Genomic DNA, 24,955 nt, shown 5'->3' with positions numbered 1-24,955 from the left:
CTGCAAGGACCAAGCCATATTCCTCAGAACTTTGTCTACATTTTTCTTTCTTGCCCTGTAGGGCTGCAGTGATACTCTCCATGGAGTTGATCTCTGCCATCTTACCCAGCCACATTGAGAGTGTAGGGGGGGACACTTGCTTCCACAATGCTGGTATACAGACCTTGGCCGCATTCAAGGGATAGATCAACATGGAGTGTTTATATCTCTTTATCGGGAGATCAGAAAAGTATAAAGGGTACTTGGCTGGATCTGAGCCCAGATCAAATCCAGTTAGCCGTCTATTATAGTCTCTCACTTGAGTCCAGAACCTGTTCAGTCCAAAAAATGTGTAACATAGATCCTTCATCCTCTCTTCAATGTCAACAAATTCTCAAAGAGTCTGGATATATTTTCCCCTCATGTATTCTATCTGTGTATTTAGCTGCTGCCTGGAGATCAGCTTTTAGATACTTTTTTTCTCACTTTAATACTGTTGACCCACTATGTACTGGAACAACATGTCAAGAAAAAACTATTTCTTGCGCTTTCTGTATACTCGGTTAGATAGACATCTAGAGGAAAGCCAAAGTTTGATGGTAGTCATTTAAACAGGAGGTCAATTTGTTCTTGTGGGATTTTCCTTACATTTTTGTAGTCTATCCAGGAGAGAAAGTGAGGAGTAATCCCACCAAGAGGAACACAGGCCATAATAAAACCATATAAAGATGCTGGTTGCTCCCTATGACATGCATATCTAAAAAACAAAAATAAAAAAATTGACACCCATTCCATGGCCTTAAAATTGGCAGCAGAGAAAAAGAAATTTGATAGGTATGTGCTTTAAAGTTTAAAAGAAAACTTGTGTTCCTGCATGGACAAAGCACAGATTTGCTTTAAAAAGACCCAGTCACCTTGCACATTCAGAGTGATAGGGTTTGTGTAAAGCCCACCCCAACCACCTTTTAACTCCAAAGGACTCCTTCCTTTGGTGCAGTCATCACCAAAATCCCCACTGTCGTCTAGGGTCTGAGCTGAGACTAAACCATGACATCCCCAGATAGGCCTTAGTACTGAATCATGGGAGGAGGTGACATGTTCCCCCATACCAGAAGCACCAAATATTTTGTAGCAGCAGCTATAGATCAAGCAGTGGCAGGGTAGCACAGTAAAGATGAGTATAAACTGGTCTGGGGTTAGACTTTTTACAGACCTTGTTACTTAACCCTGAATGGGCAAGGTGACGGGTTCTCTTTGTAAAAAGTATTTTATCAGACAGACTGGAAAATCCTGCACATTTTTTAGAATGATGTTCTGTCTGTGGAAGCCTTTCTAGCCTGTTAAACATTGAACATTGTACACTTAGCTTCCTTTTCAGTGTTTAATAAGCTTAAAGGTCTCAAATACGTCCCTAATTTGTTGTTTTTGGCAGCACTAGACAATGCGATAATAGCACACCATGTTTAGTCTTCTGATAAACGTAATTGTTTATGTTCAGTCTTAGTAGCCATTTTGTTGAAGATCACGTATGGCAGGATGCAACATGTCTGTTACACTGTCCATATAATCCTTCTTTATCATGCAGTTTGATCTACAGAAGAATTCCTGCTACCCATTAACATTCAGCAACTTTCAATCTGCCATTTCATCATCTGGGACTTCTTCCTGATTCATGCCACTTAAGATGCAAAAATCTATGTGTTGTGAAATCTGTCAGCTTGTTTTTGGATATTGGCTTATCCTGATATGTTTTTAAACTCGTACACGTTCTAATGAGCTTGCAAAATAGCAATCTGACAAATTAGTGAAAACATCTAACGACTAATTTAAAGGGTCACTACATACAAACATTATCCTTTTTTTGGCAGTTGCTCAGAAGCTAAGCATCTAACAATTTGGGGTGGAGGAACCTTTTTAGGGTCCATTCCCCCTTGGGTTAAAAATGCTGCTTCTACAGGAGTTTTGCATTTATTTCTCCTGCCTGCTGAAGCAGCTCAATGTCATCCTATATGTCTATGCACATTATGACGTTTAGGAGCACGTTTCAAGAGGAGAGTTTAGAGGCAGAAAAAAACATCACGAGTGCATTTTTGAGAGGAGTTATCAGGCAGAAAAAACACAAAATGCGGTGTTTAGGAGCATTTGGTGTTTTCAAGTGTACATTGATTGTAGTGAAAAATGACCAGGGGGGGATGTTTCAGAAAAAAATGCTTATAAAAGCAAATAGCCATAAACAAGGCCGCTGATAGAAATCATGGGGCCCCGTACAGTCTAACTAGTGGGGCCCCCTTCAGCTCCACCCCTGGTCCCGCCCCTGGCCCCTCCTTCAGCTCCACCCATGGCCCCTCCCTTGGCCCCTCCCCAGACCCGCCTTAAAACACAGTGCAGGTTTGTCTACAAGTGATATTTATTTTTCTCACAGCAACCCAGGAATGCCACTTGCCCTCTGGAAGATTTACCCCCCTTCATGACCAGGCAATTTTTTGCGATACAGCACTGCGTTATTTTAACTGACAATTGCTTGGTCATGCGACTCTGTACTTAAATAAAATGTATGTAATTTTTTTCCTCACAAATAGAGATTTCTTTTGGTGGTATTTGGTCACTTTGAAAAAAAATATATATATTTTTTACTTTCTGCAATAAAACTTATCCAATAAAAAAATGTAATTTCTTTAATAGTTTAGGCCAATATGTATTCTGCAACATATTTTTTGTAAAAAAATAATCCCAAAAAGCGTTAATTGATTGGTTTGCGCAAAAGTTATAGCATCTATAATCTATTTGATGTATCATGTATCATGTGTATCAGCAAAAAACAAAAAGTAAAATGTAATGCGCGGGGGGGGGGGGGGTGTTGCGGGATGGAGCGGTGTTGTGTTCTGTATGGCGGTATGGTGATTGTCGGAGGTTGACTCTGATCGCAGATATTTTTTATTTATTTTTTTCACATTAAATTGCTTATCTGTTAAGGTTGCCCAGGCCCCTCTGCTGGCCAGGCCCGGTACAACAGGGCCAGTTGTACTGGCCTATCAGCGGCCCTGGCCATAAACTCTCCTAAACTCTTGTGCAGTACGAGCTACTTTGAGCATTTTTATGACACTTTTTCTGCCAGAAGCTCTGGCATTTTCTTTGGCCCCTAGTGTGCATTGACCCTTAAAGAATTTTCCAGATATAGATTTTTTCATACATATTTAAATTGGTCCAGCTTGGACCAGTGTAATTATGCATGTATCATACCTGGCTGATCCCCCTGAAAGCTGGAAATCACTGAAGTAGACACTGCCACCACTTGCTTCCAGGTTCCGTGCCAAGTGGTTGCTCTGCTGCATTCTTAACACAGGAGGCCGACCACTCTGCAAGGGCGACATTCAGGGAATGTGGGGAATGGTGGGATTACATCATGTTTAGTTAAAATCCAAAGTCTTTTGCCAATCTACCCCATACCTCCCAGACAAATCTTTTGGTGCTGCAGGAGGTAATATGATCCAATGGACCTGTCACAGGCACTCACAAAGAGTGACGGCTATGCCCCCCACCTATTCATGGAAGCTGTACTGTCAATGAAAAGTCCCCTATGAATGGAGAAGGTGGACTTTCCTTTTTCATTGATGGGAACTATAGCACAGCTTCTATGAATGGAAGGGGGGTGAAAATGTGGGCATAGTCTGCACTCTTAACAAGGGGACAATTCGCATTGAATGTAAGTACCATCCCTTGTGCTGATTAAAAAACACAAATATCTTAAAGAGGAAGTAAACCCTGATGGGTTTACTTCCTCTTTCATTCCCTGCAAAGGCAAAGCATAATGGACTACTATGCATTGCATAGTAGCCCATTATGTGTCACTTACCTGACACAGGAGCCAGCGAAGTCGCCGCTGTCCCCTGTAGTCCGCCGCATCCATCTTGCTGGTGGCGTCTCGCAGCTCCACCGCTGTCATTCGGCGAAGCCGCGATGACGTCACTCCCGCGCATGCATGCGCATTTCTTGGAAATGCCGCGCTCAGTGCGCCTGCGCGCCACTGTCTACGGCGCATGCGCCGTAGACAGCGGTGCCCGTTTTCGGGCAAATATCTCCTAAACCATATAGGTTAAGCCTTAATCTAGGCTTACCTGTAGGTCAAAGTGGTTTGTAAGGGTTTACAACCACTTTAACGTAGTCTCAAAATACCAACCTAATCATTCTCTTCTCCTCCTGCTCTCTAGCTCCCTCATCACCTCCTCCTTTGTTTGTCTCCAGGACTTTTCCAGAGCCTCTCCAATCCTATGGGACTGCTTACCCCAACCTGTCCAATTATTTTCGACTCTATTAGCTTTTAGATGATCCCTTAAAACCCTCCTCTTCAGAGAAGCCTATCCTACCCACACCTAACAACTGTATTTTCATCTTCTTCATCAGTTCACCACCCACAGTTATTACCTTTTGTTTCACTTGACCCCTTCTAGATTGTAAGCTCTAAAAAGCAGTAATTGTACTGTCTGCCCTCATGTTGCAAAGCACTGCGCAAACTGTTGGCGTTATGTAAATCCTGTATAATAATAATAATAATTAGCTGCTGGTTGGCTTTTACAAGAGGAGGGAGGGATTTCCCCCCATCCACTGCCCACTATTGCCTGTCCGATGTCCCATTGGAAATCCCAGAATTGAAGCCGGCGCTTCCGCGGGCTTACCATATGAACTCTGTGGTCTGGTATGAAACCAGATTTCCAGATTCAAGTTTCCCTGGATGTAACCAGCACCATTCTTAAATGGGCAAAGCATCTGAACACACCGATATTGGTGTGATCAGTTACTTTTAGGGCAGAGGAGACATCTGGGGTCTAAAAGACCCATATCTTTCCATAAAGAATACCTGTCACTGAGTATTGCTCTGACAAGTGATGTTTACATTCATTGTGACAGCCATAAAAGTTCTAAAACATTTTGAAAAATATAAATAGTGTAAAAAAATAAATACAATTTTTTTTTAAAGTGCCCTGTCCCCTGTGCTTGCATGCAAAGGCGAACGCACATGTTGATCCAGCGCATATACGTAAACAGTGATCACACCACTCATGTGAGTTATCGCCGTGAATGTCAGATTGAGAGCATTAATTCCAGCACCAGACCTCCTTTGGAACTCTAAACTGGTAACCTGAAAATGCTTATAATGCGCAGGATTTGTATATATTGTAGTTTGGCTCCATTCCACAAGCGTTTGTGTTTTTAAACCATGACATGTTTGTATCTATTTACTCACTCACTCATTTACTCACTCATTTACACCATATTTTACCGGAAAAAAATGGGTGTTATATTGTGTTTGTGTGCACTAAAATTCATTAACGTGTATTTTTTCCACAAAGATTGCATTAGAAAAACCTCTGTGACATCAAAAGACTGCAAAACCCACCAATTTATTCTCTAGGGCCTCTGCTAAATTATATATATATATATATATATATATATATATATATATATATATATATATATAATGTTTGAAGAAATTTTCTAGCAAAAAATACAGATTTTTAAATGTAAAAAAAAAGTACCAGGCTTGGTATGAAATAATTTTAGAAAGACAGGAAAGAAGTTTTTGTTGCAGAAAAGGTATACAAAATATATTCTGTTGTAAAATCCTACTCACTAACATTTTTACATTTTCAGATCTAATCCTGCTTTAAGGTTAAGAAGTTGACTTTCTTTATTTGTGGTGATGCTTGGATGACATTACACATTCAATAGGTGAATTGTCTCAAGTTGCACTATAACTTTTGTCTCTCCTATTTTTTTTTTTCAGTGCACAACCATCACGACTCTGTATGTCTGACTGCTAAGCATCTGCTACATTTGACTGATAGGACCTGAGCCTAGATCCTGTTTATCCCATTGCTTTCATGTAAGTACGATTAAAGTTATTCACTTTGAACTACGATCAGCTTTCAATTTTGATGCGCTAATCCTTGAAAATATTAGGATACCTGCTTTGTAAACGGTGAGGGGGTTATTCTATGGAATCACTGAAATATTTGATGTTATCTGGGCAGTATGTTATGCGTGACCTCTCTGCATTTTTCAATGTTTGTGGAGTTTCAGACACGCAACGGAATATTTTTAATGCTTCGCCAAAATATGTAATTAAATTTAGCCCACTTAGCAGATGAGGAGATAAAGATTGTTCTCTATATACACTATAATGTCAAAAGTGTTGGGACACTTGCCTTTACACATGAACTTTAATGGCATCCCAGTCTTAGACCCCATACACACTATACAACTTTTGTTGTCTGATTTCCTTTAGTTTTAACAAAACCATGTAGTATAAGGGCCCGTCTGATTGCATACAAATTGAGAGTGTTTAGGTTCGACCCCATATTATATGGTTTTGGTAAATCTAAGGCTGTTTTCACACTGGGGCTGGCAGGCATTGATGGTAAAATATTGTTAGTTTTAGCGGCGCTTTGCCATCATTTTAGCAGTACTATTCGGCTGCTAGCAGAGCACATTTAACCTTTGCTAGCGGCCGAATAAAGGGTTAAATGCGCCGAGTGCTTTCACACTGGGGCGATGCGCTGGCAGGACATTGAAAAAAGTCCTGCAAGTCCTGCAAGCAGCATCTTTAGGGCGGTGGAGCGGTGCCCATTCATTTCAATGGGCAGGAGCGGTGGAGGAGCGATGTATACACTGCTCCTCCACCGCCCTAAAGATGCTGCTTGCAGGACTTTTTTTAATGTCCTGCCAGTGCATCGCCCCAGTGTTAAAGCACTCGGCTTTCACACTGGGACTGCAGGGGAGGTGTTTTTCAGAAGCATTACAGGCACTGTTTTTAGTCCAAAACACCTGAAAAACGCCCCAGTGTGAAAGGGGTCAAAATCCAAAATCGACAGAAAATTGTATAATGTGTATCCAACTTAAAGCGCTTCTTCATCCTAAAGTGGAAGTTCCGCTCATGTGATCTCTCCCCCCCTCCGGTGCCACAATCGGCACCTTTCAGGGGGGAGGGGGGTGCAGGTATCTGCACCCACTTCCGGGACAGACCGCCGCAGACGACCCCCCGTTGTGTTCTGGGAAACACACAGTTCCCAGGACACAGCGGGGACCAGCAGAGACGCACAGCGCGACTCGCGAATGCGCAGTAGGGAACCGGGCAATGTAGCCGCAACGCTTCACTTCCCGATTCCTTGACAGAGGATGGCGGCGGGGGCAGCAGAGAGACGAGCGATCGCTCGTCATCTGCCTCCGTCATCGCTGGACCCTGAGACAGGTAAGTGTGAATTTATTAAAAGTCAGCAGCTGCAATATTTGTAGCTGCTGGCTTTTAATATTTTTTTTAAAGGTGCAGAACCGCTTTAAGACTGTAGGGTTATATCCATCAGAAGCGCATTTGTGAGGTCAGGCACTGATGTTTGACTAGAAGGCCTGGCTTGCAGTCTCCACTCTAATTCATCCCAAAGGTGTTCTATCGGCTTGAGGTCAGGTGCAGGCGAGTCAAGTTCCTCCAGCCCAAACTCGCTCATCCATATCTTTATGGACCTTGCTTTGTGCACTGGTCCAAATCATTTGGTGGATGGGGGGGGATTATGGTTGTTTTTCAGGGGTTTGTCTTGGCCCCTTAGTTCCAGTGAAGGGAACTCTAAAGCCCCGTACACACGAGAGGACTTATGTCCGACAGACTTCCGAAGGAGTTCCGTCGGAGTTCTGCCGGAGTTCCGACAGAGTTCTGACGGACGTTTCGGCTGAGCGGACTTGGCCACACACAATCACACTAAACTCCGACAGATTCGAACGTGATGACGTACGACTGGATTCGAATAAGGAAGTTCATAGCCAGTAGCCAATAGCTGCCCTAGCGTCGGTTTTAGTCCGTCGGAATAGCATACACACGAGCGAATTTTTCGAAGGGACCGGGTCCGGCGGAGTCCCTTCGGAAAAATTTGAAGCATGTTCCATATTCTAAAGTCCTTCGGACTTTGGCGAGTCAAAAGTCCGTTGCAGCCCACACACGATCGAATAGTCTGACGGAATCAGTCCGTCGGACTTTGGATGTTGAAAAGTCCGCTCGTGTGTACGGGGCTTTAAGGTGTCTGTATACCAAGATATTTTGTACAATTTCATGCTACCAACACTGTGGGAACAGTTTGGGGATGGCCCCTTCTTGTTCCAACATGACTGCGCACCAGAGCACAAAGAAGGTCCATAAAGACACGGATGTGCGAGTTTGGGGTGGAGGAACTTGATTGGCCTGCACAGAGTCCTGACTTCAACCCGCTAGCAATATAGCCACTAGCAATAATCACTGTCTTCTACCTGCCCCCCTCGACGGGAGAACGTAATGGCTCAGTGGGAGTGATTCCCCCATCAATACTATCTGTGTTGATGGGGGATTACTTTCTTTCTTAAAACCCATGGTTACAGGAGAGAAAAACATTCCGTGTATGGCCGGCTTAACTGAATTTGGCTTGGTATCATCCATTATCAGTCCTTGTATAGCAGAGCTCAGACTTGGGAAGAGAGAAGCACCACAAGGAGCCAGCCAGGTCTGTTGCAGTCCAAGAAGCTTTCTGATAAGAGGAAAGATTAGAGTGACAGAGAAATTAGCTCATTGTGCTGCGTCTCCATTCACTTTCCAGTCACAGAACAGGAGAGGAGAGACCTGTAAGTGAAAGTGAAACTTCAACAGGAAAAGAGCAGATCCCCTTCCCAGTTCTAATCGGTTTTCCAGCATGTACGTCTGACAGATCAACATACACAAGGGCCGAATGTCTGCCTTTTTTTCAAACCGGCCATTGTCTCCCGACTTTCAGCCCATGTGTACCTGGCTTTAAAAAGCAGCTCTTTATGTGTTTTCATTGCACCACGTCACTTCATTATAATTTTAGAAAATCTATATGTCATAATGTTCATGAATGTGCTGTCCTAGGTTCTGGTTTTCCACCATTGTACTAAAGAAAGAATTTTAATTCCTGTCTGTATTACTATTATGGGGCTCACTCACTAACTTAAAGGGATTGTAAAGTAATTATTATTTTTTAATTTTTTTAATAACAAACATGTTATACTTACCTCCACTATGCAGCTCGTTTTGCACAGAGTGGCCCTGAACCTGGTCTTCTGGGGTCCCTCGGTGGCTGTCTCGGCTTCCTCCCGCAGGTACTTCTCACGTTCATGCAAGCTCCCTCCCATGGTGAGAAGCACCTGTGGGCACGCTCCCGTTATACAGCCGGTGGCTATAGCCACTCGCTGTATCACACGGCCCCGCCCCCCCCCCCGGCGCTCCGCGTCATTGCATTTGATTGACAGCAGCACGAGCCAATTGCTGCGCTGCTTTCAATCCATCCACTGCAGCCAATCAGCGGCCAGGCTGAGCGGCGAAGAGGACGTCGGGGGCGAGCGTAGGACTTTCGAGGGGTCAGGTAAGTAAAATGGGGGGACTGGGGGTGCCGGCAGTGTGAGATAGAATGCATTAAGGTGAAAAAGCATTTACCTTTACAACCTCTTTAAAGAGGAGCTCCAGGCACCCCTCAAAAAAATGTAAAGCCAGCAGCTACAAATACTGTAGCTGCTTACTTTTAATAGGGATTCCAGGGATCCAGCGATATCTTCACTTCTTCAGTCAGCTTTGAGTGCAGGCACCAGCATCGTAAGTAATGGGAACAGGCAGTGAAGGCTTGCAGCTTCACAGCCGGTTTCCTACTGCACATGTGCATTTGTGGTTGGTCCTGCGGTCTTCTGGGACCTGTAGGCTGCGGGGGTAGGAGGGGGGGAGGCACACTTCCAGCTCAGATTGTCGTGACACATCTAACTGGAAGTGGGAGCGGGTACCTGTCAAAGCCAGGTACTCACTCCCTCTTCCCCCCTAAATGTGGCAGTGGGGGAGGGGGGATGCAAACAAGCGCAACTTCCCCTTTTGTGTGAAGTTCCATTTTAAGTGGCCCATAGTGTAGTCACTTTTTTTTTCGCTCAACCCAATGCCCCCATCCACACATTCCATGTGGACAGGGGAATCTTCCTGGCTGACTCATTGTATTCTGATAGCAAGGATACTCCCCCGTCATCAGAATGCAATGGTCAGTGATGCCGGCAGAGCTGGACTGGGACAAAAATTTGGCCTTGGACTTCATCCAGACCGGCCCACTTTAATTTTGCAAACAAGCACAAAAACAGTATATAAACTATACGCAATTGTGCAAAAAACATAAGTAGCATAACATAAGGAGTCCTCACTAACCTCTTATTATTTAACTTATTCTCCTCTGTATTTGTTCTCATCCTTCTCACATCACTGCGTAAAGTTGAGGGCGAGCCGCGCAGCCATTACTTGGCAGGCTGTCACTGAAACCGGCCCACTGAGCCATCGGCCCACCGGGAAACTCCCTGTAGTCCCGATGGCCAGTACATGCCTGGCTGCCAGCTATAGTCTGTGACGTTGATAGGTACATCCAACCTGCCCATACATGAATCAAAATCCAGCTGGTCCCTGCTGAACCAGACAAAGTTTGATCCATGTATGTCTGGCTTAAGCCTGGATAGCAATACAAGTCTGACAGTGATCCTTACTGCCTCCGCTGTATCCAAAACAAAAACAAAAAAAGTTTTGGCTGAACATTCACTTTAAGGGTTTGTTCACACCAGCAGCAGTGCTGTGCATAATGCATGGTTCTGGTGTGTATTGTATGGGAAAGGTGTGATGCATGCTTACAATGCATCACGCTGTTTTTTTTTAACTTTATTGAAATGTCACAAAATGACATTTAGTTCAACATGCTGTCGTGTGCTGCGTAAAACTGAAGACATGCTGCATTTTACACGGCACACACAACTGCACTTGTATAATCATAGAGCGCAATTGTTTTCTATGTGTCCTTGTGTTAAGCCTGTGTTGGTCAATGCAGATCAACACGGCTCAACAGGCATGGCGTGAAATAAAAGGAACAGCTGTTCCTAACCGTTATATTGTAACTTGCAGCTTGATACTTTTATTTCTTCTTGCCTCTTAAAAATGAAACGGTCCATTATTGCTTCTTCCTATATTTCATAGTAACAAGTGACCGTTAAATATTGTCACACAGGGCAATAATTCCATTCCAAGCATCGTTAATCTTTCCTGTAAATATGTGAAGGGGCTATAACCTGTTAGAAATTAGATTTAAACTTGTGATGGCTTTTGCCAGACACTCCAAACAAATTAACTGTCATTTTCACATTCCTGCTACTTTTTGGAGAAAGGCTAAGAGGCCACATAGTTCGCATAGCTAAATCTGCTGCGGCTGGACAAAAGGGGCAGAGCCACTGCGCAACCCAAAGCCTGCAAATTTCCTTTGTTTCTTTATATTCTGGGATGTCTGCGAGAAAATATTCTACATAGGGTGACCTAAAAGCATTCATTATAGAATGGTAAACCTGTGCTGTGTAATTGTAAGCAAGCATATTAAAGTGGACTTGAACTGATAAAGTGAAGATTTGCTTATCTTGAAACACTAGAAATGTCCATTTTGCCTAAAATGTACCCCTTGTCTTGAATACCTTCTGAAATATAGCAGTACACTTTCTGTTTTGCCTAGGCACTCCTGTTTTGTAGCTCATCGGATTCCCCCCCCCCCCCCCCCCCCGGTTCCACAATTGGCACCTTTCAGGGGGAGGGGGGTGCAGATACCTGTATAATCCAGGTATCTGCACCCACTTCTGGGAATAGCTAGCCGCAGATGCCCCCCTTCCCCGTTGTGTTCTGGGAAACACACAGTTCCCAGAACACAACGGGGACCAGTGAAGATGCGCAGCATGCTCGCGCATGCGCAGTAGGGAACCGGGCAGTGAAGCCACAACGTTTTACTTCCTGATTCCCTGACAGAGGATGGCGGCGGGGGCAGCCGAGAGACGAGCGATTGCTCATTATCTGCTGCCAACATCGTGGGCACCCTGGACAGGTAAGTGTCCATTTATTAAAAGTCAGCAGCTGCAGTATTTGTAGCTGCTGACTTTTTTAATAATTGTTTTTTAAGGTGGCCCTCCTCTTTAAGTTGTGTGTCGGCAGTGTGAGATCATCTAAGGCAGTGTTTCTCATCTCCAGTCCTCAAGGCGCCCCAACAGGTCATGTTTTCAGTATTTCCCTCAGATGAAACAGCTGTGGTAATTACTAAGGCAGTGAAACTGATCAAATTGCCTGTGCAAAATAATGGTGAGCCTGAAAACATGACCTGTTGGAGCTCCTTGAGGACTGGAGTTGAGAAACACTGATCTAAGACAGTGATGGCGAACCTTGGCACCCAAGATGATTTGGAACTACATTTGCCATGATGTTCCCATGCTCCACTACACTGCAGAGTTCATGAGCATCATGGGAAATGTAGTTCCAAAATATCTTGGGTGCCAAGGTTCACCATCACTGATCTAAGGCAATGTTGCCTCTGACTGTTAAACTGGCCATACGTGGATCGAAATTCAGCCGGTTCAGCAGGGACTAGCTGAATTTCAATCCATGTATGGGCAGGCTGATTGTACCCAAGACGATCCATTGAAACAATTTGGGCTCAATAAGCCTGTTGAATTTTTGGCATGCTATTACTGCTTCGTAATCATTGTGTTCTGCCAGCCAGATGGGCCCCCCAGTGCTGTGGGATGGAAATCAAGCAATTTTCTTTCCCTCCCCCGTGGTTCTCTTTGTTTGAATGGATGCTGTATCAGAGAACCTGTAGTGTAAGGATCTTCCTGCTTCTGCTTCATCCATTCTGTGTTTAATCCACCTCTCCTGCTACTTCCCCAATATTATCATATTACACATGTAGAGCATTTTCATTTTCAACCAGCAGGTGGCACCCCAGGGACTTTTTCACATGCTTTTCGGGTAGTTCCTATGTGATTTGTGTAAAAATGCCTGTTCCTTTTAGAAATTAATTGATCAAGCTGACAGTTAAACTAAATAAGATAAATGAGTCACCCACTCTACCTTTTAACTTTTGTTGTGCACCTTCTTTGAATAAAAGACACAAAAAGCCACATTTTTGCAGGTAATTACTCAAAAATGGAAGGCTAAATTTACAAAATAAAATCAGTTTTGACAGGATTCCACTCTACTCTTCAACACTGTGATCTAATTTCACATATGACATTTTTTTTCAATACAAATTTAATTCTAGAATAAATGGTTTTCAAACATTGAGTAAGATTTTACATTTGTAGCTTTGAAAACGATGTCCTTATTGAGCTAAAAAAAAAGTCTCTTTATTCTCCCAGTCCACATATGGTTTTAATCTAAATTTTGTTTACGCAACTTTTTTTTTTTTGACCTGAATCCATGTTGTTACTATTAAAACTTTTAACATATTTTTGTTCATGTTCAGACACAACTGTGGCGGTAGGTAAAAAAACAACATTCCTCAGAAGCCCCCTCCGCTTTCCCATACCACGCCATTTTCTCAGGGGTGTCTACATTACCCACCATCAAAGTATTTCCAGCGGTGGGAAGAAATGGCTTTGGTTTTGCTCAGAGGATGTCTTTTTTTTTTTAAGTTTGGTCTTGTTTCATACTTTTGTTTATAAGTACATCACAATATTCAGCAAAGCGAAGAGAAGGCTGATGTCCTGTCAAACAAGTTTTATTCCTGAAAGCCGTGCAGAGGATAATTTTAGACAAGGGAGTTCTTCCAAAAAAAAAAAAATGTTCGCTGTAAACTTTTTGACAGAAGAGCCCAGATTTTTGTAAAAATTATGGAATGTGTTTTTCGTAATAAGTCGTAATAATTTCTCACTATTTCAGAGTTTGTTTCCTTGGTATGTAAAAACAAATACACAATTTATGTAAGAGACACTGGGGGTGATTTGAAAAAGGCATTCATAACACATTTCTTGTATATGTAGTTAGAAGCCTTCATGATTGATTTTATTGGTAGCACCGATGCATGAGATAAATTCAAGAAGTTCTTATTTGCAACACTTTAATGAAATAACGCCATATTGATGATAGGGAAAGTGGAAGTAAATAAGTCCTCTTCCATGTTGGAATAAATTGTTGATTGTGTCACATCTTTGTGACAATTCTGTGACAAATTGTGTCTACGTTTCCTTGGAAATACCATTTGAAATGTTTCCAACTTTTCCAAATAGTTTCTGTAACTTTCTAGGAAAGTGTTTGCAACAGTTTTGTGTCCTATCCCTCCGTGCTTGCGCGCAGAAGCAAATGCATACGTAAATGGTATTCGGACCACACATGTGGAGTATCACCGTGAACGTTAGAGAGAGAGAGAGCTAGATTTCCTCTGTAACTCTAAAGAGGTAACCTGTTAGCCCTTGTACACACGGTCGGACATTCCGACGACAAAATCCATCAGATTTTTTCAGACGGATTTTGGCCGAAACTGGTGTTGCATACACACGGTCGGACAAAGTTGTTGGAAAATCCAATCGTTCGTGACGTTATGTAGTTACAACGGGACTGAATTCTCTACAAACGATCGGACTCGGAATTGACTGGATCATGTTGTCGGAAAATTTTTATATCCAGCTCTCAAACTTTGTTGGTCGGACATTCTGATGGAAAAAGTCAGATGAAGCCCACACACGGTCGGATTTTCTGACACCACGATCCGATCGGACATTTTCCGTCGGAATGTCTGACCGTGTGTACAAGGGCTAAAGGTGTTTAAAGTGTCGCCTATGGAGATTTTTAAGCACCGTATTTTGTCGCCATTCCACAAGCGTGGAATTTTAAAATGTGACATGTTAGGTATCTCTTTTCTTGGCGTAACATCATCTTTCACATTATACAATATTGTGTTTTGTTTTTTTAATTCATTAAAGTGTATCTTTACCAAAAAAATTGCATTTGCAAAACTGCCTCGCAAATACTGTGTAACATAAAAATTGCAATGATCGTCATTTTATTTCCTGGAGTCTCTGCTAAAAAAAATGTATAATGTTTGGGGGTTATAAGTCATTTTCTAGCAAAAAATACTGATTTAAACTTGCAAATAAAACGTGCCAGAAAAAGCCTGGTCGTATCCCTATAAGAGAAACCAATTTCAGATTGACAAAAAAATGTAATTTCAAGGCTTAGTTCACTCAGAACTTACACACAGTCTTTGGCAGATTTTGGAGATTTAGGGCTAGTTCAAAATGGCGATTAAGCTGCGGCTTTCAGATGTGGGCAGGCACTGCATCTGAACACAGCAGTACTCTGTGTTGTGGGTGCATAAACATAATGATTATTTGCAAAACTACCAGCCCTGGATGCAAACTATCTGCGTCCAGAGTTGGTCAGAGGCCCTAATCTCTTGTGTCTGCTTGTATGGGGTGTTGCATGTGAACAACAGCAGTGTTGGCCATTTGTACAGGGTGCAAATCTGGGAGTGCAGCTGCTGGCTGCAGCTTTTCACACGCAACTTGTGTATGGGACTGAAGTTTCCCTACAGCAGATTCTTGCTGGTAGAAAAGCTAATTCCCATTGGAATGAGCCCTTAAACCACTGGGCAGTTTCTTGATTTCTTCAATCCATAGGGGAGATATCTGCTCTGCGTTTCTGGGTCTACACACCTTCTGTGGCTATTATAAAGGGTTCCAACTCTTCTAGCTGGATTCCTTTCTTTGATATTTTAGATTATGGAGAATGTAACTGGAGGAGCTGGAGCTAAGAAAACTCCCAGGTGGACAGGAACAGAGTCAGGAATTATGGCAGGGAGCCAAGGGCTGATTCAGCCCACCAGTCTGCACCTATAAATAAAATATTACTTTTGGGGGACTGGTCCTTTAATAACGAGCAGTATCAGTAAGAAAACGCATACTGACAAATAGGATTTTCAGGGTGCCAAACAGACCCAAGTATATAGTAATAAAATATTAACTTTTTAATGAATACAGAAATGCTAAAGTGATTGTAAACCTCTGAAATTAAAAATGAAAAAAGCATATTCTTCAATAGTGTGTACTTGTCTCAATCCAAAGCACCATGTGTGATTTCTGTCTCCTCTCTCTTTCCTTTGCTATCTATATGAGTCACTTCTGACAGTCTATACCAGTGATGGCGAACCTTGACATCCCAGATGTTTTGGGACTACATTTCCCATGATGCTCATCTACACCGCAGAGTACATGAGCATCATGGGAAATGTAGTTCCAAAACATCTGGGGTGCCAAGATTCGCCATCACTGGTCTATACCAACACCAGACAATCAGGAGACGGCCCAGCCCCCCCTCCCCCCAGCACACAACAGGTAATTAACAGTGCCAGCTGTTCATGTTTCCCTATGCGCCTGTGTAGATGGGATGTGTTCTTTCCCTGCACTCAGGTCTCAGATTACGCTCAGCTCTCTCCTCTATGCCCCGCTCTGTGTGACATCAGATCACTGTCCCCTTGCCTTCTGAAGCTCATAAATACTGTGTAAAATGTGATGTGTGCTTTTGGAGGCTGTAGAGGAGAGAGGGCTGCAGATAAACAGGAACAACCTATTCAGGAGGATTTGTTTCATCTCTGTGTATCACTTGAATCTAGTCACTTCAGTGGATATATGTGAGTTTTCAACCATCTTTTATATTAAAATATTATTATACAAAGTACAGAAAATCAACTTGGGTGGACCTTGATAAAATTCCCCTCTCTCTGTAAAAACCCTCTACCACCGCTCTATATAATTAATTGTAATTGTACTCAAAGTCCAAAGGTGAGAGATCCCAGCGGTGGGAGGGGAAAAATTAGCAATCTCCTTGACACATTTTACAATTTTGTTTCTTCAAGAGCCAGAGTTTATTTTATCTGTAACATTACATGTTAAAAAGCATAAATTATTACTACTCACACATAATTGGGCATACTGGTCTTAAAGTTCTCTCTGCATTTATCACCTATTAGTTTCCCCTGTTCTTCTTCTCTTAAAGGCTAGGTTCACCTTTAGGAACATGTTACATATTACACCTATATCTAGAGTGTAACATGTAACATCCTCCTAGTGACCCGCCTCCAGTGACAGCTGGCAGGGGATCTTCTCCTTGCACCCACTATCACAATTAGAAAACAGTCATTCATTCACAATTTTCTGTGAAAAAATTAGACTTCAAGTACCATCAGCCATTGTGAATGAAGGCTTGTAGATGTCAATGAACTGTGAGGGCACTGCTGAGCGCTCTCATAGTCCATCAATTCTTCCTGCCATTTAGTAAAGGCCTGCCTGTATTGGGGGTATGGGAAGACAGTGTACTGAGTGTCTGCAGGATCCAGGTATTGCACCTGTGATTTGCTGATTGCAGGGTGCAATGCTTTAACCCACCTGGCAGTATTCCCAAGTCTAGCTCGGGGTGAAAATTCAGTACCATTAGTGGTAACACCGAGCCAGACTCGGGATCACATCGCTGGATCCAGAATGAGTTTATTTACCTTATCCCCTGGATCCAGCAATGTCCCCCCGATGTGCAAGCGGCTCGTCCTCCGCTCAATCTATCACAGAGCCAAGCTCCGTTCCCTGCGAGCGTTGCGACGCATGGGGGCGGAGAATGGCGCCAAATTCAAATAGTAAAACACACACATTACATACAATATAATGTAATCTTACAGATTACATTGCTGTATGTAATTATTTCACCTCCCTTTTGTCCCTAGTGGTCTGCCCAGTGCCCTGCATGCAGTTTTATATTATAAAAACTGTTCTTTATGCCTGGAAACTGGAGATTGTCCATAGCAACCAAAACTGTCCCTATACAGCAAAAGTGGTTTAAGAACAGCTAGAAAACAGCGATAATAAATTAGAATCACTCGCAGAATTGAGTGATAGCGATTTGTGGGGAGATCCGTCATCAAACACTGAAAAGTAATGACAGTGACAATTCTGCACCCGAGCAAATTTCAGTTTTTTTGATTTGATTACATTATTGAATCATTTTTATTATTATTATATTATTATTTGGTATAATTATTTATAGTTATTTATTATATTATAATTTATGATTTCATTTTTCAAACTTTATCATACCCGGGATGTCTACTAGACTCTGGTTTAGACAGATTTAAGTGAGTTATTCCTAAGAATTACAGGACTGCAATATAAAACGCCAAATTTTCATGCAAAATAATTCTACCGCTTTCAGCACCTAAAATCTGAAATAACCATACTGCCAGGGAGGTTAAAGGCTGCAATGTAGAAAAATTATAAATGCACAATTTTTTACCTGCCATAAGATATGCATTTATTATTTTTTTACAAAAGGTGAAGTTATCCTGTTTAGACTATGATCATGATGTCACCATTACTTTGAGCACAAGGTATTTAACGCAGGATTATAGAGCTCAATGTTCTTGACACACGCTTGACGCCACTTGTTAATATTACATGTCTACTCTGTTTGTACCCTGTAATCTGTGATTTGTGTATTATCTTTCTGTACCTGCAGTGACATCAACCGCCACTGACATGTATGATACCCTTTTGTGATCTCTAATAAAGAACAAATTATAACAAAAACATACATTAGATATATTAACATGATTAAATAAACATATTTTCAGCAATATCCTGTTACATGATGTCACCCCAAACAGAAAAGCTATGCTGCATTACTAACACCAATCCAGCACTCCTAATGACAGAACCAGACCACCCAGGATACACACAAGAAGAGCCCATGATCAGAGAACATACCGTACTTTACATTTACAAACAGTAATGAAAACAACCAATCAGCAGTCAGTATTCTTTTTCTTGGGTATTCATTTTTTTATATTCCTAACAATGAGCTGCCACTTTTCTGAAAGTGGGGACCATAAGGAAGAAAACATAAAAATATTAAAGACTAGATGCCTCCGTGAGTAGCGTCTCCGCCAAGTTGGCTACATTAATGAGACGCTGGCTCATCAAGCTCCACTTGGACTACAAGAAAATTGCAACCCGTCCTTACCCAGAACGGGCACGTTACAAACTTATCAATAAATCAAATAAGTGTAAATTGCTTTTGTTCTTGTTCCCCATTCATGGAGAGATCTCCAATGCGTTTCATCAACAGCTAAGCCCCACATGAGTGAAACGTATTAGGGATCTCTTCATGAATGGGAAATACGCCATTTACAATATTTTTTTATTTAACAATGAGCCAGTACTGAGTGCGGATGGGCGCATAAGGGAGAGCCACTAATAGTAACAACTCTCAATTTCCCTCTTACCTAGTTGGAGCAATACAAAGCCATGCTTATTAAACATATATTGGACATGGGATGTGAGAAGCTTTGCATAGTTGCCAACTGTCCCGAATGTCCCAGGAAATTCGGTTTGTCCCGGGAAATTGAATTTCCAGTTTTTTTGCCGCCGGCCACTAGAGGTCGGCGGCCGGCGGAGACAATGTTTCCGCCGGCTGCCATTTTTAAGAAGACCAGAAGTTGGTCTACAATATAGAGTACCTGTGGCGTCGCCCACCCCCGCTGCCAGTGTGTGTATATGTGTAAAGTGCAGTAGGGGCAGCGCCACAGTTAAATCACTCTCCACGTGGCAACGGCGGCATGTCGGGGGCCAGTGTCTGTCACTGTGGATGTCGGGGCGGGGGCCATTCGTCGGATGTCGGGGGCCAGTCTGTAAAATGTGGGGGCCAGTGGTATGTCATGGGCCAGTCTGTGAATGTGAGGGCCAGTGGGATGTCGGGGGCCAGTCTGTGGATGGTGGGGGCCAGTCTGTGGATGTCGGGGGCCAGTCTGTGGATGTCGGGGGCCAGTGGTATGTCGGGGGCCAGTGGTATGTCGGGGGCCAGTGGTATGTCGGGGGCCAGTCTGTGGATGTGGGGGCCAGTCTGTGGATGTGGGGGCCAGTCTGTGGATGGTGGGGGCCAGTCTGTGGATGTCGGGGGCCAGTCTGTGGATGTCGGGGGCCAGTGGTATGTCGGGGGGCCAGTCTGTGGCTGTCGGGGGCCAGTCTGTGGATGTCGGGGGCCAGTCTGTGGATGTGGGGGCTAGTCTGTGGATGTCGGGGGCCAGTCTGTGGATGTCGGGGGCCAGTCTGTGAAAGTGGGGGCTAGTCTGTGGATGTGGGGGCCAGTGGTATGTCGGGAGGGCCAGTGGTATGTCGGGGGCCAGTCTGTGGCTGTCGGGGGGCCAGTCTGTGGCTGTCGGGGGCCAGTCTGTGGATGCCGGGGGCCAGTCTGTGGAGTATGTGGGGGCAGGTCTGTGCAGGATGTGGGGGGGCCAGTCTGTGCAGGATGTGGGGGGGCGGTCTGTGGATGTCAGAGGGGCACCAGATGTAAGGAGGGGCTCCGCTGATGGACACAGATGTGAGGAAGGTACCTCTAATGGGGCACCTGATGTAAGGACAGACTCCGCTTGGGACACCTGATGGCATCTGGTGGCAGGCAACGTGGCTAGTGACGCGCTCATGGCTCCCACTGATTCTGCATTATGGTGAGTTAAATGATTTAATTTCATATTACAATGTAATAATAGAAATAATGCGCTTCAATCATCCTGACACCATAACAATCATGGCGCCAGGATGATTGAAGCGCCAACACCAGGTATTTGGAGTATCTTTTATCTGCTGATTGTCAAACTCTGGAAAACACATATTGCTATTGTGGTGTAGGATCGGGGGGCTGCTGTCCCTCCTTTCCCTCTCTCCATCCCCCTCCTTTCCCTCTCTCCATCCCCCTCCTTTCCCTCTCTCCATCCCGCATTCATCTCAGACTCTAACCACACCCCTTCGAGCCATGCCCCATGTAAGCCCCGCCCCATGTAAGCCCCATCCACTATTTAACGTAAACCACGCCCATATTTTGTCGCAGCGCGCCTTGCGCGCCGCATTTTTTCCTTTTCTTATGCCACACCTATAAACGCATACCCCGCCACCTAATTATATCATGACTCCGCCTACTACCAAAAAAGTTTCCCAAATTATTTTTTTACAATGTTGGCAACTATGGCTTTACTGGAGGTGAAAATGCACACGGATCGTGCTGTACCCAAAAATAATATTACTTATTTATTAGGGCTTTGCTAAGAGATTATCATGTGACCTGACTTTAAAGGCTTACCTTTTCTGATAGGCTCCCTGCAGCTCCCACATTCTTAGAAATCTGGTGTCCCACTTCTGCTGAGTGTTCAGTTGCCCAGTCAGCAGACACTTAGGTTTTTATATGTTCCTAACTAGGTTCAAATATGTGTATCTGATCTTCTGTTTGCTGACCCTTTTCCTGTTTATCTGGCATGTCTCTGAATGCCATCTGTGCCAACCACTCTGCACGTCCCTCTGGTTGCGCTCTTGCTGAGGCTCCTTCCCTGCCATTCTCTGAAGACATCTGTATTCCCCTATTTCACAAAGACTCTTTGGGGGTTATTTACAAAAGGCAAATCCACTGCATGTGCACTTGGAAGTGCAGTCGCTCTAAATCTAAGGGGTAGATTTGAAATGAGTGGAAGCTCTTCTGATTTTATCATCCAGTCATGTGCAAGCTAAAATACTGTTTTTTATTTTCCTTGCATGTCCCCCTCGGATCTACAGCGACTTTTCTTCCAAGTGCACTTTCAGTTCACTTTCAAGTGTACTTGCAGTGCAAAGTGGATTTTCCTTTAGTAAATAACCCCCTTTGTCCTACCTTTGCTCTGCCACCTGTGCTGCCCGGCCAAAAAATATAGCATTGTGTATTAAAGTAAAACTATAGGCAAAAACTTTTTTCTTCATTTTGGATAGAGTAAAGGAGGGTTAAAACCCCTGTTGGTTTATTTTTATTTTTTTGCCAGCTGTGTCCTATTGGGGAGATTTACCTTCACTTCCTGTCCCATATCCGAAACAGAAAGTAAGAGGAAATCCCAGCAAATTTAGGGAACTAGTGTCTCCATAAGAAGATTTCCCCTCTATTACTTTTCTGAGGACACCCCAAATTTTGGGATTTTCTTTTACTTACAAGCATAATGGTAAACAGGACAAATGGAGAGGGTGAAACTTCCAAATGGCGGCACAGACAGCGATAAAAATTGGCAGGTGTTCTAATACCTTTCGACTCTAAATCTAATCTAAAACTAAAGAAAAGATTTTACCTTTAGTTATTCTTTAAGTCCCTGAGGTAACAGAGTACTGGTAGGCCTGCTTGCCTTAAGAGAACAGGGCTTCTGTAGGTGAAACTTAATTCGCCAGCTATATTCTCTGGCCACTCATACTGGGGCAAGCATTACACTGGCAAAATGGAAGCCAGCTCATTGAATCTGGCACCCTCATTGCAAACTAAGGTTAATAGACCTATATGACTCTCCAATTTGCCACAGAAGAGGGCAGTCCTTGGCCAAGGTCATTCAAGGATATGTCTTGTTAACTGGGGTCATGTGACCTGACAAAATGGAAGTGTTCTCATTCCAGATCAGATAACTGCATAATACTGTACCCTGTTTAATACTCACTGCTGGCGTTGCTTATGGATAAGGGATTATAATTGTTGTGGACAGGATACATCAACATCTGATAAGAAATTAATTTGCAAAAGCTTTTAACAGGATTTCAGAACTATACAAATGCAGTTCTTCTGATAAACCCGTAATAATAATATGTAGAAGCTTACAATGATTGTCGGGATTTCCTGTCTGTGTACACCCCCGTAAGGCTGTGTCCTAATGAACAGAGGACGATTCCAACGGGTTTTGTTGTGCAGGTACAGGCAGAGTTCTCTAAGTCATGCCACAATCTTTTATCAACTAAAAATGAACCAGTCTTTCTTTCAACAAATCATTGTTCTCTGTGTTCCTGTCATGGCGGATAATTAGCACCCAAGGGAATCCTTCGATTTTTCTGAAATATTCTGTATGTGATTTAGCAGACACATGGGCAGATAAACTAAAGCTAAAAACTAAACCATGTAAACTGTTAGTTCACTTTTACCAAAAAACTGCCTATGCAGGAAAGAGGTGCCTATAGATAAAAACAAACTGCAGTTTTGGCTGGAGTTGGATAATGAATTTGCTATAGGTGTAGGTCATTTACGTACCTTCCAAAGCTTGACCGAAAAACAAGAGATGTCCTGCCTTGTTGCTAGGACTCCCATCTGATACAGACCCGCTCGCTGTGCTCTCTCTCATTCGTCTCTGTAGCTTTGAGCTCAGCAAGGCTACAAAGGAGGAGATAGTAGACCAAACATATCCAAGGGTTTGAAATCTCACTCCCGTGATTGTGTGGGTGGGAGAGCAGTAACATCCAGCAGTGTCTTAGCAATGTCCTAGCAACAAGGCACAGGACAGGAGGATGCCATCTCTGCCATCTCTGGGAGTTTTTCAGTGAAGATTTGGGGCATATGTAAATGGTGTTACCCAGCTGCAGGAAATCAGCATCACTGAGATCAAAGAAAGAATGAATATGAGGATTTTAATAAAAAAAAAAAAATGAAATTATTTATAATACACAGCTTTTTAGCAAACTAAATGCTATTCAGTTATGGTGTAAATCTACAGTTCTTGTCTTCTTCTGTACGGCAGAATTTCCACTATTGCATGCTTTTACTCAAGCAGCTGAACAGATTGTGCTCCTGCCGCCTTCTGTGGGTGAAATTAGGCCACGCTCTGTCCAAGCTGGGATTGCTGGACGAGTATTCAGTAAATGTTTTAGCTCTGATCTCTATCTGTTGTTGTATGACATGACTATTTAACAGCGACACAAGAACATTCTGTTTCTGCCAAGCCCTTCAGGGCGAAAACAGTTATTTTTTTAAACCTGAAATCTCTATCTTACTACAATAAGATTTTACATCCTAATATACTGCATTTGTTCCTTTATAGTAAAGTAATTGGTCTCAGCACAAGAGTAATCCAGGCATTTCTAAGATGCTTTGATGAAACTTTGATGGAACGGAACCGTTAAGATAATAATGCAAAAAACATTTGCTCCCAAGAAAAACTTTGGCGATCTGGAGCCATGTGTTATGCATAAAGCTGCTTTTCAAACATTTTACCTGATATTAGCCCTGAAGAAGAAAATGGATGGTGGGGCTCAATGACTTGGAGGAGGAATTGCACAGGAAAGGGGTAAAGCAGAACTAAACTCCACAGTCACGGGTGATAGAGACAACGTTCTGCTGGGAATTTATTCTGGAAAGGTTGGCTGGAGAATGAAGCTGTGCCACACACCCACCCTACTTTGATTTTATCAGCATTAAAGTGGAAGTAAACCCATGGATTTAAACAGTTAAAAAAAAAGGCACGTCGGGAATGCTAACTGCACATTGGCTGTGCTCTCAGCCAAACTATCAAACCATCCTAAGGCTGGAGTTGAAAATTAAACAGAGGCAAAGATGGCAGCTTCCTTGGCTGAAAACATTAGTGGAGTTTACTTCCACTTTAAGGAGGAGTTTTTCTTGTCACATAGTTTGGTGAGTTAGGGTTTTTGGAACCCTTGGAATAATTACAAAATAGGACCCTTTAGGTGGTATGGGATTCCTTTTGGTGTGTTGAAACCTTGAGAACGACTGTGACCCGGCACATCTAGCAATAGCATGCCTCCATCCCTAATACATAAATGTGGATAAAAGAAGAAAAATTTTACTTGAGGCATACAATGCTAATGATGATGATATATATATATATAAACAGTATTGAGATACATATGGTCTACTTTAATTAATTTAGGTGTCACAATCACGTGAAAAACACATATGGACACATAACAAGTTGATTCATACTGATAATGACAATAATAATATTGATAAACATACTACTAATAATAATATAAGTAATAATAATAATATAATAATAATTATATAGTTTTAATGTTTATTCAATAATTAATTAACATAACAATTGATAATCACAACATATTTGATACAGGTAATCTGTAAACATAATAGATTAGAATCAAAATTGCAATAATCATGATTGATAGATTAAATGCAGGATAACATACATCCAATACAAATTGATAGATGATACTGGAAATTTTAAATAAAAAAATGCGTTTCATTGCCTGTAGCTAATCATCAGGTTCTACCAGGGGCCTGGGTCCTTAGTTAAAGTCAGCATATACAGGTGCATCTCAAAAAATTTGAATATCATCAAAAAAGTAAATT

The 24,955-nt window shown here is 42.7% G+C and overlaps 1 protein-coding gene across 3 annotated transcripts in view; it reads left to right on the top strand.

The window, feature by feature from the left end:
- Window positions 1-24,955, top strand: part of CALD1 (caldesmon 1) — a 238,067-nt gene that overhangs the window by 69,671 nt on the left and 143,441 nt on the right. For all 3 annotated transcript variants that reach the window (XM_077468528.1, XM_077468532.1, XM_077468529.1), the window contains exon 2: window positions 5,762-5,860. The gene's annotated coding sequence lies outside the window, so the exon portion shown is untranslated. The remainder of the gene's footprint in view (window positions 1-5,761; window positions 5,861-24,955) is intronic.

The sequence above is a fragment of the Lithobates pipiens genome, unplaced genomic scaffold, assembly GCF_037356315.1.
Source record: "Lithobates pipiens isolate NorthernLeopardFrog02 unplaced genomic scaffold, aLitPip1_a1.2 Scaffold_8, whole genome shotgun sequence".
In the NCBI taxonomy this organism is placed as follows: Eukaryota; Metazoa; Chordata; class Amphibia; order Anura; family Ranidae; genus Lithobates; species Lithobates pipiens.
The sequence above is the reverse complement of the archived record's forward strand: the minus strand, read 5'-3'. Positions and strand labels throughout refer to the sequence as shown.